Below are 12,827 nucleotides of genomic sequence, written 5' to 3'. Positions count from 1 at the left end.
TATCCTCTTGGAGCACTTCAGTTTGAGCTACATATGTGGCACATGCAGCTGTCAGAAGGAAATACGCTTTTCTTGTGGGTCAGTTGAGCTATTGCATGCAAGACTTCAGTTAGAAGTCATGTGGTTGAGTTTGGTGGAGTTGATTGTAGAGTTGATGGAGTTGTGTTCAGTTTGACTTGGTTAAACTAGTTGTATTTAGTCTAACTGTAGAATACACTAGTGATGAGTGATGTGAATTAATTGTTAAATTAATTCACTAATTATTAACTCATAAATCAACTAAAGAATATATCAGTTAACTCAGTGCATGGACAGTTCAATGGAGACAGGTGTTAGAGGTTGAGATTGCTATCAATTGTGACTATAGTTGTGCATGAGATCTTGCACAATCAGTGGGATTGAGTAATGCCAATGAGGATTGCGTGGTTCAGCCAAGGAAATACGAGTTTTCTTCAGCCATTCATCATTATTCTCTTGCAGGATTGCGTAGTGGAGGGAGGGAAATAGTGGAGGAGATTTGAGGCATCAGATCTGAGCTAGTTTGTGTGTAATAGGTGGAGATAGTACTGAGTACTTGTGAGGAGTATTGTACTATGTATTTTTACATGTTCTCAATCATTATAATATACAGATAGTGTGGGCTTTTCAGCTGTAAGCTTTCCCCGGGTTACATATTGTGTTAATGTGCGCATGCGATTGATGTTTCATTGTTTTTTTTGCTGCTAAATTGATGATCAACGTAGAGGAGGTTATGTATTATGCATGTATTCCACAATAGTGTGTAATTGGGATAATCTCTGTGAATAAGTGTCATATTATTCAAAAAATTTATAGCAAGAAATTAGGGGTCAAATTGAGAACTAAGGAGCCCAACCCCACCTCTGGGCACTAGACCCAATGATACAATGAAACCCAATCAAAGTAACGGTGGCATCACTTGATACCAACCCCCAGAAAAATGCACCACTCACAGAAGAGGAAATAGACTCCCAGACCCACACCCACTCCACTTGCCTGGCAAGGGGACCCAACAACGAATAACCAAACCTGGACCTGAAACCAAATGGTCTCAACTTGGGCCAGAGGCTAGAACTAAGCAAATAGAGGCCATAAATAAGAGGGGTAGAGGATAAGTAATCCAAATGGGAGTGGAAAGGAGTAGGAGGCCAAAGAATAAGCAATTCCCAACATGAAAAAAAACCACTGCCTAAGAGTTGTTCACCAGGAACCCTCCATCTCCGACACAAAATATCTCCATTAGGTGTAATTCCACCACCACCATCCTAAGCCTAATTCCACATTGCAAAACAAAAACAATACTTTGCCCAAAATTCAACCACCACCCAAACAAGAAATGCATCAGATACCCAAAGACAAAGCAAAAGGATTACCTGCACCAAACAGGGGTCAAGGCTAGCTGGGACACCACACCATAAACTGAATATGATGCACCCAAATTCTGAGCTAGAACCACCACAGAAGACTATACCTCCAGCCAATTTTTCTCCAAGGTCCCAAATGAAAACCTGAGAGCCGAAACTGAAACAACAGTTGCAAGACGGGTTTCCTCTGCGTTTCATCGGTAAAAACAACACCAAGGCGAGCACGCATGGCCTCCAATGATCTCCCTTAACACCCTACACCCAACACTCATCACCCGCGTTTCAACAACCTTTCCATTTCCCTTAGCCATCATTAAATCTTCTTCGCCCATTTTTGGAGAGTTCGGACAGTCGAGGTACTGTCGCATTAATATTGATTTAACACAGAGCATGTATGTCACATGCTTTGAAGGGAAATACCTGAGGTGCATCTGCCATCTGTTTTCCCACCCCCGTCGAGGGTTCTATGTTTAATTTATTAATTTAAAGTATTGTTTTACTATTTCTAAATGTAACGCTATGTGATAACATATCTCCTATACTGGGTTGGGTTGTACAGTGCCTCTGAGGATATATCATATTAGAAAAAACTATATTTAAATAGGCTACATTGGAGAAAAATACAACTAGTTGATCAAACTTGGATGCCAAAAACCTCCATTTATAAATATATTATTTTATCTCAATTTTTTTTAAGTTATTAATTATTAAGTAATTATTATCATTATTATTTTATGTTAATTTAATTTTAATTTGTATGTAGTTTGACCATTAGAGAAAAATACGATGGAAAAACCACGGGTTGCAAAAATCTCGAGCCAAAATTATTTATTAATTATTTTTATTTTTTTGTAATTTGACTAAATAGAAATGTTTACATAACATAATCTAACATAGCATATGTATACTTATGAGCCCAACATTTAAAAACTATTCACATATTTAACTCCTATATATCTCACATCTAAGGTGTACACATCTAACATCTAACACCTACACATCTACCCCACACTCGGTTATAGAGCGCCTCTCGACGCAAAAACTAAAATTATGTTAGATAAATGTTTTAAAAAGTTAATCATATTAAATTTTTAAAAATATTTATTATAATAGTAAGAATTAATAATAATAAAAGACTATATCCCTAGATCGGGGTGATAGACAACATGCAAGAGGGGGGTGGCGTGGCCAAATTTCCCCATGCATAAGAATGAAAGTTTATTTCTCTCACTATGGAGTTAAGTTGTCTGTCGTTCTCCTGTCCTGTGATATGCATCCTTGTCCTATGGAATTTATATTGCGCCTGGACCTCTCCCCCTTGTTGGTGGGATTATTTCCTAGACTGTTTCTTAATGGAGGGCCCATGTAGAAGGAAATCTACAGAGCCATGGTGTGAATCCTAGCCTTTTCCCATGAAGGGGTCACTTGCTTCTGGTGATAGAGTGGAAATGACCTAGGATTGCAAGCATGCCAATTTGGATTATGCAGCCTGGTGGAACAATTGTTGGATTGGGACATTGACTTATGAATTGGAGCTCTCGTGACTGTGGATTTCTTAGATGTTGAAGGGGGTTGCTGAAGTCATTTTCACTATGAATCCTGTGTCTGCTTCTTGCTGGCTCCAACGATATGGGCTTCCGCTATTAGGACCTAGGCTCTTTTATTGTCCCTTATTATATGTGGTTATTTCTTTAATATTGTGTGGTTGAAATTTGATGAAATTATTTTAATTCCTTTGAAGCTATATTGTGACCTTTGTCGTGGGACCTCCTCAAGAGTTCTTGTCTATGTTAAAAAGTGGTCTTATCCACCTATGGTTTATTGGTCTTCTCACTTGTGCAAGCTTGTGTTGTCTTGATATCTCTATAACTTCTAGCATTTCTTTTATCTTGACAATTAGTGTTTCTATCCCTTTGGTCTGGGTTTGTTGGGGTTTACAGTCTCACTTGGCTCCTTCCCTATCGACAAATTATGCCCATGCAACATATGTGTAGCTACAGGGCCAACCGCAAGCCTAGGTCCAGGCCTAGGAATTCATTGCCATCTTCCATTCAATTATTCCTCCAACTTGAAACTCTTACCACCAATGACTACTAGGGATATTACGATGTTGAAATCTTGGGGGAAGTAGCCAACTAGTTTCTTGACCTTGGCCACACGAAGGGAAGAAGGAAACAATACATTAACTTCATTACCCTCCACTGGTAGATGAAAACTCTTTTAGGTTGTGTCCTGAAAAGGAAGTATGAAAATCAAAACGAAATCATTTCATCCTTGAATGAGATCAAGTGAGTGCAGTGATATTAATGCTCGTGTTTGACTAACTTAGACACTCATTTGGATAATATGGAAAGCCATCTCCAATGCGAACTTAATCCCTTTGCTCCAACTAGTACAAATGCATAAGATCCTACTCCATTGAATTTTTCTAACACTTGACCTCATCATATATCTGTTGGAAATACTGAGAGGGGGGGTGAATAAGTATTTCTTTTTCCCACTATTGTTTCACTAGTTAAAACATATATATTTAGAACACAAGATGAACAGCAAGAATAAATGCTTTTATTAATATAAACTGTGCAGTAAAATAGATACAATATATAGATGGTTACAATCAGTTTCCAAGCTCCAACTTGGACTTTGGTGAGGCTCCAACCTCCAGAGCACCAACTCTATTTTGCCAAGACACCAATCTTGGACTTAGGAGCACAAACTCCCAAGGACTTCAATCCTTCCTACTTCTGAGGCATCAACCCCAAGGACTCCAATCCTACTTACTTATGAGGCACCAACCCCAAGGAATCATATCCTTCTTACTTCTGAGGCACCAGCCCCAAGGACTCCTATCCTTCTTACTTGTCAATATTCATTTGATAGTAATGTTCTGCTCTCAGAACTCTTCTCTGTTGAGTTCTATCTATTTATAGCTTCACTGTAGTCTCCAAAATACAGTATCAATGACAACCAGTCTTCTTATGAATGAGTCTTTACAACTCTGCACATTGCCCGCACATAGTCTCCAATAGCCTTCATGCTCTCTGATAATGCCTTCACACAGCTCTAGTCAGTCTACTGTTAGCTGCACTAAGCTCTGCATAAAGAACAACTTCTTGTTCAAGCTTATGTTCTCTTCTGGCTACTTCTTCCCTTCGACTCTCTACTGTCCTATTGGCCCTTCAGCCCTTTTTCTGTTCTGTTGGATCCTCTCGCTGCCTCTGTCTCCTCCAGATTATTTCCACGGCTTTCAACATCCTTCAACAAAATTCACTGCTGTTGATTCCCTATCTCACACTCTGGTTCTTCACCATACAAACAGTCCCCACAGTCCTCTGTTTTTACTGTTTTATGCATTCCCATGCCTCTGTCCATTCGTTTCCTCTTACACCGCCTCTTAGACTTCCTCAACGCTCGCTGTCATTTCCTCTGTGCTCGCTTGCTTCTTCAGCTTCCCGACTTTTGGTTTCCTCTGTCTATTCATGCTCACAGGACACGTTGAATCAACGGCCAGGTCCAAATGATCCACGAAGAACCCATCTCCCCTATTTACCGTAACAGTGCTCCATTTGGCAATGATGTCGGGCATACATAGAGTTTTACGTTTAACGGACCTGCCATGTCCTATCACAATTGCAATCGGCTTGAATCTAGTCTTTTGAGCTATCGTTCAGGCCTCCTGAACTATCGGGAGCGTTATCGTATTTCATTTCTACCTCCAAACCCTGCGCAAGAAATATACACAAATACACAGGAATTATGATTGAACATAGGCAAAAAACCTAAAGGGCGGACTTCAATATTAATTCACCTGCAACTATTCCTGTATCGGATTAGGAAATATACACAAATACACAGGAATTATGATTGAACACAGGCCAAAAAACTAAAGGGCGCACTTCAATATTAATTTACCCGCAATTATGTCGCAATTAGCACTCAAGGCTTCCAGGGGTCCTTTATACATCAAGCTCATGATATCGCCAATGGAAGACGCCCGATCCTCCACTGGACATGATATTATATTAAGCCCGTCTATAATGTTGCTTTGGGTTTGGTCTTACAATCGCAATCGGCGCTTGGGTGTGGCAAGGTTTCATAACATATGCAATTGTGACGGATGCGATATGGTATTACACCATAGTTAATATTCTCATCGGGTTTGCAACCTTATCGCTATCGGCGATCGCAAGGGGCCACTTACCACTGTATGACTTTCGCTCCGAATTCCCGATATGATAATCGCTATCGGCAATCGCAAGTCGCACAGGGTCAAGACTCATCTTTAACATAGACCCCTCATAGCGATGCGATGTGCTGGACCTGATAGGATCCCAAATCTCCCATGCATATATTTTCAAGTCTGCTTTTCGCCTCCAATAGTGTATTTGGAAGATATACATTTGCTTTGGTTGCCAATAGTGTTAATGCCACCTTTGCTCCTCCGATAGCTCTTGATAGTGTTATTTGTGAATATATGGCTCCAAATAGCTCTCGATAGCTGTGTCTGCTTCCTCTGTGGCTCCGACAACTGTGTTTGCTGCATCCCATGGCTATGTTTGCTCTATCGTTGTGTCCTCCGCTCTTCCTCTATGCTCCTTTGATCGATCTTCCTTTGGATTTTTTCTCTGATAGCTGTTAATGCATATATAGATGGGTTTTGCCTCCGATAGCTCCCGATCGCATAATTTGCTTCGTCTGATGCTTTGTTTACTCCTTTGTTGCTCCGATGGTTGTTTGCATCCTCTGTTTTCCATTTATGCTCCCCTTATTTGGCATATATATATATATATATATATATATATATATATATATATATATATATATATATATATATATATATATATATATATATGGCTCCTCCTGTAGCTCCTCTTGCTCCAATGTGGCTCCTCTCGTTTCCATCTGCTCCTCTGGTGGCTCTATCTACTCCTCTCGTCTCCATCTGCTCCTCTGGCTTGGCAGTGTCTTTCAAAGACCTCCTTGCATATATGAATGCCTCTCTTGCTCTGATATCCTACAATATGATTTGATATGCCTCCTTTGGTAACTCCTCTTGCTTATGGCTTGGCTATCCTGATGGCCTTGCTCCTGTCTCTTCATGGATCGCTCGGCTTCCCCTTGGCTTCATGTCATCCTCTAGCATCTAGAATATTGCCATATTGACATCAACAACAACCTAGGACAACAATCTCCCCCTTTGTTATTGATGGAAATATTCTTCTTCTCTCCCCCTTTGACATCAATGGCAAAGGAGTGCTCTGGGACTCCCCCTATCAAGTTGCTTCTCTTCTTTTTACTCAAGATAGAAGGATTGATATTTTATCATCAATTTGCACATTATTCCCTCTTCATGTCTCAGAATTGCTTTATCATGGCTTCAACAATGCTTAAAGATGCTCTACTTTAATGCTTTCATTCAGATTGCAAACGGCCATACACCAAGTGTCCAAGTCCAGGCTTTTATGCTTCAATCCATATGGCTGTCTCCATAGGTAACATTGAGAGACCTTCATAGTCCAAATCAAGAGAAAAAGCCCTTGAGATTGTCTTTCTTGCTATCTTTCTTCATATCTGAGTTCCTTTGTGTCTCTGTGCTTCCCCTTAAGTTAGTATTCAATCATCATTGCATTTGGACAAAAATGTGAGGGGTTGTGCCTTACTGTTGCTATATTTTTTAAGTGATATGTATCAGCTTAAGTTATGCTTGACTGCACAACATTCTCCTTCCTATGAGCCATCTTTTCCTTGTGTTCTTGTACATATCTCTGCAGATTCAGATATCCAATCTGTGACTGTCTTTTAAATACAATTGCTGATCTGCACCTTTTTGCAATTCTTCAGTTTATTATATGTTGCCAGCTGCTCTTACTTCAAACTCCATTCTAGATGTATCTGTTTGTTTGAAGACTGCCTCTATCAGTGTCCAGAATTTATCTGTTCTCACATTTAATTCCTGAGTTAATACATAAACTTCTATGATAACAACACCATGGTTGTTTGCCCTATTTCTTTAACAACAGTCCAAAGAATGGTTATAGGATCATATGCTTCAATGGAGTGCTCCTGAGAACATGATATGCTGCCCCTAACTGTATGCATCATCTCCTCTTGGCGGAGTCTTCTTATAAAATGCTTAGATTGTCAAAATTTAGTCCAATGACATATGTTGTTGGCTGAAGAACTCAAGGGACTTTCGAATTTTATTTCCTTCCTTCTCCATACTTGTGTAACTTTCTTCTTTTGCATGGTTCTAGCTTGTGTAAGAGCCTATGTCAAGTTACAATCACGTGCCATATGACCAATGTTATGACACTTGAAGCATTCTCCATTGTTCATGAATAAGATGTAGAAATTTGAATAATATAACACTTATTCATAGAGATTATCCTGATTATACACTATTTGCGGAATGCATGCATAATACATAACCTCCTCTACCATTGATCATCAATTTTGTGGAATTAAAAACAATCGCATGTGCACATTGAAACATCAATCACACATATAAACACAGTATGTAATGGGGAAATCATACAGCTGAAAACCCCCAACTATCTGTATATTATAATGATAGAGAACATGTAACAATACATAGTACAATACTCCTGACAAGTACTCAGTACTATCTCCACCTGCTACACACAAACTAGCTCAGATCTAAACAAGTCACAGGTTCAAATCTCCTCCACTGTTTGCCTGCCTCTACAGCGTAATCCAAGTTGAGAATAGATCAGATCCAAGTTCAAATTCCCTTGGCCTGTACTGCGCAATCCTTATTGGCAATCTCAATCAATGATTGTGCAAATCTCATGCACAACTATAGTCGCAACTGATAGTAGTCTCACCCTTTCACCCACCTCTAACACTTGTCTGCACTGAATTGTCCATGCACTGATTTAACTAATGTATTCTTTAGTTGATTTATGAGTTAATAATTAGTGAATTAATTATTAATTAATTCAAATCACTCATCACTAGTGTATTTGACAGTTAGACTAAATACAACTAGTTCAACTAAGTCAAACTGAACACAACTCCATCAACTCCTCATTCAACTCCACCAAACTCAATCACTTGAGTTCTAAACTGAAGTCCATCATGAAATAGCTCAACTAACCCATAGGAAAAGCGTATTTCCTTCTGGCAGTTACATGTTCCACATCCGTAGCTCGAACTGAAGTGCTGCAAGAGGATAAGATAATGTTTATAGTCCAAATATTATTAAGAGCTAATAATATTCGACTATTCTATTTTTAGAGCGGCAGTCTAAAAATAGACTCCGCCCATATGTCTAAAAGTAGAGGTCCATCTTTTTTACCAACATGACCAATCATCCATAAATAGCATCCTGAAACTCATAGACCATGATCCATATGTCTAAAAATAGAATTTGCGCCAAAAATAGCCTGCGGGCCCACTTAGTGAAGGCGACTTCTTTTCACTAATCTCCATCATCTTGTTGCATTTTCAACACTCCCTCTCAACAAGATATGGATTATTTTCAATCCCTATCCTGCCTCTGTGGTATTCGAATTTGCTCTTGGTGAGCACCTTCGTCAAGATATCAATGTCCTGATCCTCCGTGGGAATGTATGAAAGTAACATGATTCTCCATGCACACAATCTCTGATATGATGGTACCTGATGTCGATGTGCTTGGATCTATCATGAAATACTGGATTAGCCAAGAGTTTAATGCAACTCTGGTTATCACAATAAATCACAGTAGGCTCCAAGTGTGACCCGAACAACTCGACTAGGATCTTCCTCATCCATATAGCCTCGCATGCAGCCAAACTTGCTGCCATATACTCGGCCTCTGCTGCACTGAGTGCCACAGATCTCTGCTTCCTATTGTACCAAGAAACTGTTGTCGACCCAATACTGAAGATCCCTCCAGATGTGCTCTTTCTGTCCGTTGGGCTCCCTGCCCAATCTGCATCCGTAAAGCCACATAACTTCACCTCATCCTCATGTCATACCACAATCCATATCCCGATGTGCCTCTGAGATAATGCAATACATGCTTGCCTGCCTTCCAAAAGAGCTTGGTTGGATTAACCATAGCTTGTGAAAGCTGGTTAACAACATAGCATATATCGGGTCGTGTATTGACCAGATACATAAGCGACCCCACCAACTTTCGATAAACAGTGGCATCCACTACCTCTGCTGAAATAGCATCCTCCTTCCTCCAACCTCTAGGAAGAGGAGTATCAACAGGCTTGTAGCCATGCATGTTGAACTTCTCCAATATCTCTCGGGCATACTTACCCTGAGAAACAAATAGTCCATCAATGCACTGCCAAATTTCTAATCCCAAGAAATAATGAAGGAGGCCCAAGTCCTTCATCTCAAACTCTCTAGCAAGATCCTCCTTGCATGAAAGTATCAACAGCTCATCTCCCATCAAAATCAAATCATCTACATAAAGTACTATGATCAACAACTTACCCTCCACCACAATCTGGTATAGGTTAGGATCCACCTCACTCTTGGAGAATCCAAGTCCGGTGAAATAACTGTCTATCTGTGTGTACCAAGCACGAGGTGCTTGTTTCAACCCATACAGCGCTCTCCTGAGCCTACACACATGCGACTCACTGCTGAAGATCTAAAAACCTTCGGGCTGCTATATGTACACCTCCTCCTCAATGACTCCATTGAGGAACGCAGTCTTCACATCCATCTAATGGATGTGCCACCCCATCTGCGCTGAGAGAGCAAGAATCATTCGTATGGAAGAATACCTTGCGACATGTGCAAAGGTCTCCTCATAATCGATCCCCTCTATCTGTGAGAAGCCTCGGGCAACAAGTCTTGCCTTGTACTTCTCCACACTCCCGTCAGCTGCCTACTTCACTTTGTAGATCCATCTCGAACCCACCACTGATTTCCCTTCTGGTCTTGGGACAATCTCCCATGCACTATTTCTGACAATCGAATCATACTCTTCCACCATGGAATCTACCCATGCGGGATCCTCCACAGCTTCCTCGAAAGAGGATGGCTCAGTCACGACACATTTGCTCACAAGAGCTATGTATCTAGTGTACCGATCAGGTGACTGTCTCTGTCTGTACTGTGCTGTAGGTGGTCCTACAACCTTCTCTGCATCTTGAGCCAGTCGCTCAGCTTCTGTAGTGCGCTTTCGCCCTCTGATGGTTGGAACTTCATGAGTGGTCTCTTCCACTCCATGAACTTCATCTTGTGGTTGATCCACATCCTCAAGCTCATCCTTAGGAACTAATAGCTCCTCATCTGCATGCAAGTGTGGCTCCCTCTCAAGCGAACACTTCATGGCTTTCTCCTCCTGAAATTTGATATCCCGTCGCACAACAATCTTGCAACTGTCTGGCAAATACACACGATAGTTGTGGGGCGTATCAGTGTACCCCACAAATATCCCAACCTCTGCGGTCGGCTCCAGCTTCTTCCTGACATCCTTCATCACATGCATGTAAATAGGAGAACCAAAATCCTCAAATGGGAAATATCAGGCCTCTTACCAGAATAAGCCTCCTCGGGTGTACTCATGCCAAGTATCTTGTGAGGACAGCGGTTCTGCACATATACTGCAGTATTGCATGCCTCCACCCACAAGTGAAGGGGTAGGCCCTGATCATGCAACATCGCCCATGCAGCACCCACGATCGTTCTGTTCTTCCGCCCAACAACCCCGTTCTGTTGTGGGTTATGGGGAACTATGAGCTCTCTTCGAATCCCTTCTGTGCTGCAGACGTCCTTGAACTCGCCAGAGATGAATTCACCACCATTGTTGCTCCTAAGAGCCTTCACCTTCTTCCCCGATTCCTTCTCGACCAGTGCTTTTAACTCACGGAACTTTGAGTATGTCTCGCTCTTCTTCTGCATGAAGAAGATCCAACACTTTCGAGAGAAATCATCAACAAAGATCACATAGTACTTGTGCTTTGCTGTCGAAGCTACTGAGAAAGGTCCACACACGTCTGTGTGAATTCTCTCAAGGATCGTCATGGCGCAACTATCCTTCTCGTGAAAGGAGGCTTTCACAAATTTTCCCAAAGTACACCCCTTGCACTGATCTGACTGCGCAAGAGTTCCTTTAGGAAGCCCAGTAGAAATCTGTTGCAGTATCTTCAAGGCTCCATGGTGAAGGTGGCCCAATCTTCGGTGCCACAGCTCGCCATCATCCCGGCTCACCAATCCTTCTGCCTTGCATGCCATTGCTGTGCAACCATCTACATGCAATTGATAAAGGTTCTTGACTCAAACCCCTATCTTCTGGGTTTCTCCAGTTGTCTTACTGCGCAGGAAAGCCTTTCCCTCGCTGAAGACAACATCATATCCCTTGTCTTCTAACATCGCCACAGAGATAAGATTCTTCTTCAATCCTGGAACATGCATCACTTCCTTCAATACGAAGGGTTTACCAGACTCCCTCTCAAAGGAAATGGTACTGATACCGGTCGCACTGTATCTACCATCATCACCCATCTCGATGTGCACTCCAAGATCTTTCTCATCCAGATCAGAAAACAAATCTCAATTTCCTGTCATGTGAAAAGACACACCACTGTCCAAAAACCATACCGATCCCATCACACTTGATACAAAGCATGCGATCAGCAAAAAATCCAGCTCAAACTGCGAGGCTAAGGCCTCTCCCGCTGCAGATCGAGCAGCTTGCTTATTTTTCTTCTTCTGTGGAAAATTTGTGGCATAATTTCCGTGCTGGTGACAGTGAAAGCACTTCGCCTTGGACATGTCCTGCTTCTTGCCTTTCGCACCGGAATGAGAAGCTTCCTTGTTCTTCCCCTTCTTTTCTTTGGCATCCAAAGCATAGTTTTCTTCATCAGATGCCTTTGATGAAGATCCGTCCCTGGTATTCCGCCTGATCTCCTCTTGCACAAGATCAGACCAAAGTCTCTCCCATCCTGGCAATTTCTCCCGACCATTGACAGAGTCCTGATAGGAATGCCAACTCTTTGGAAGACCAAGGAGAGCCAAGCTCACCAAGTCCTCATCATCGACAGTCACCCCCACACTTCCCAGCTCATCCTGGCATTGGGTGAACTTCGTGAGATACCTGGGCATATTGTTTCCTTTCTCACACTTAATGTTTCTGAGTTTATCCTTGAGCTCCAACTTCCTCTGGTCGCTCTTGCTTTGGAATAAATCTGTCAACACTTTCCACATCAAGTATGGAGAAGCCTTTCCATGCAGGCTAGATAGAATGTGATCCTTCACGCCCTCCAACAGAATCCTTCGACACTTTGTTGTCTTCTTTTGCCAAGCCTCAACGTGAGCAGCATCAGTAGGCTTTGGGACCTCAGCCTCTATTAACTCCTTCAACCTATTGTCATCTAACACCGCCTCCATCCTGTCTTTCCATGCAATATAATTTGAGCTGCCTTCAAGGGCATACTCCAATCGCAATCCGTTGAAAGACATTTCAACTTCGAC

The sequence above is a fragment of the Pinus tabuliformis genome, chromosome 6 (genome assembly GCF_031772625.1).
Source record: "Pinus tabuliformis cultivar Carrire ecotype Pingquan chromosome 6, CPIR1, whole genome shotgun sequence".
NCBI lineage: Eukaryota > Viridiplantae > Streptophyta > Pinopsida > Pinales > Pinaceae > Pinus > Pinus tabuliformis.
This window is presented reverse-complemented; position numbering follows the sequence as displayed.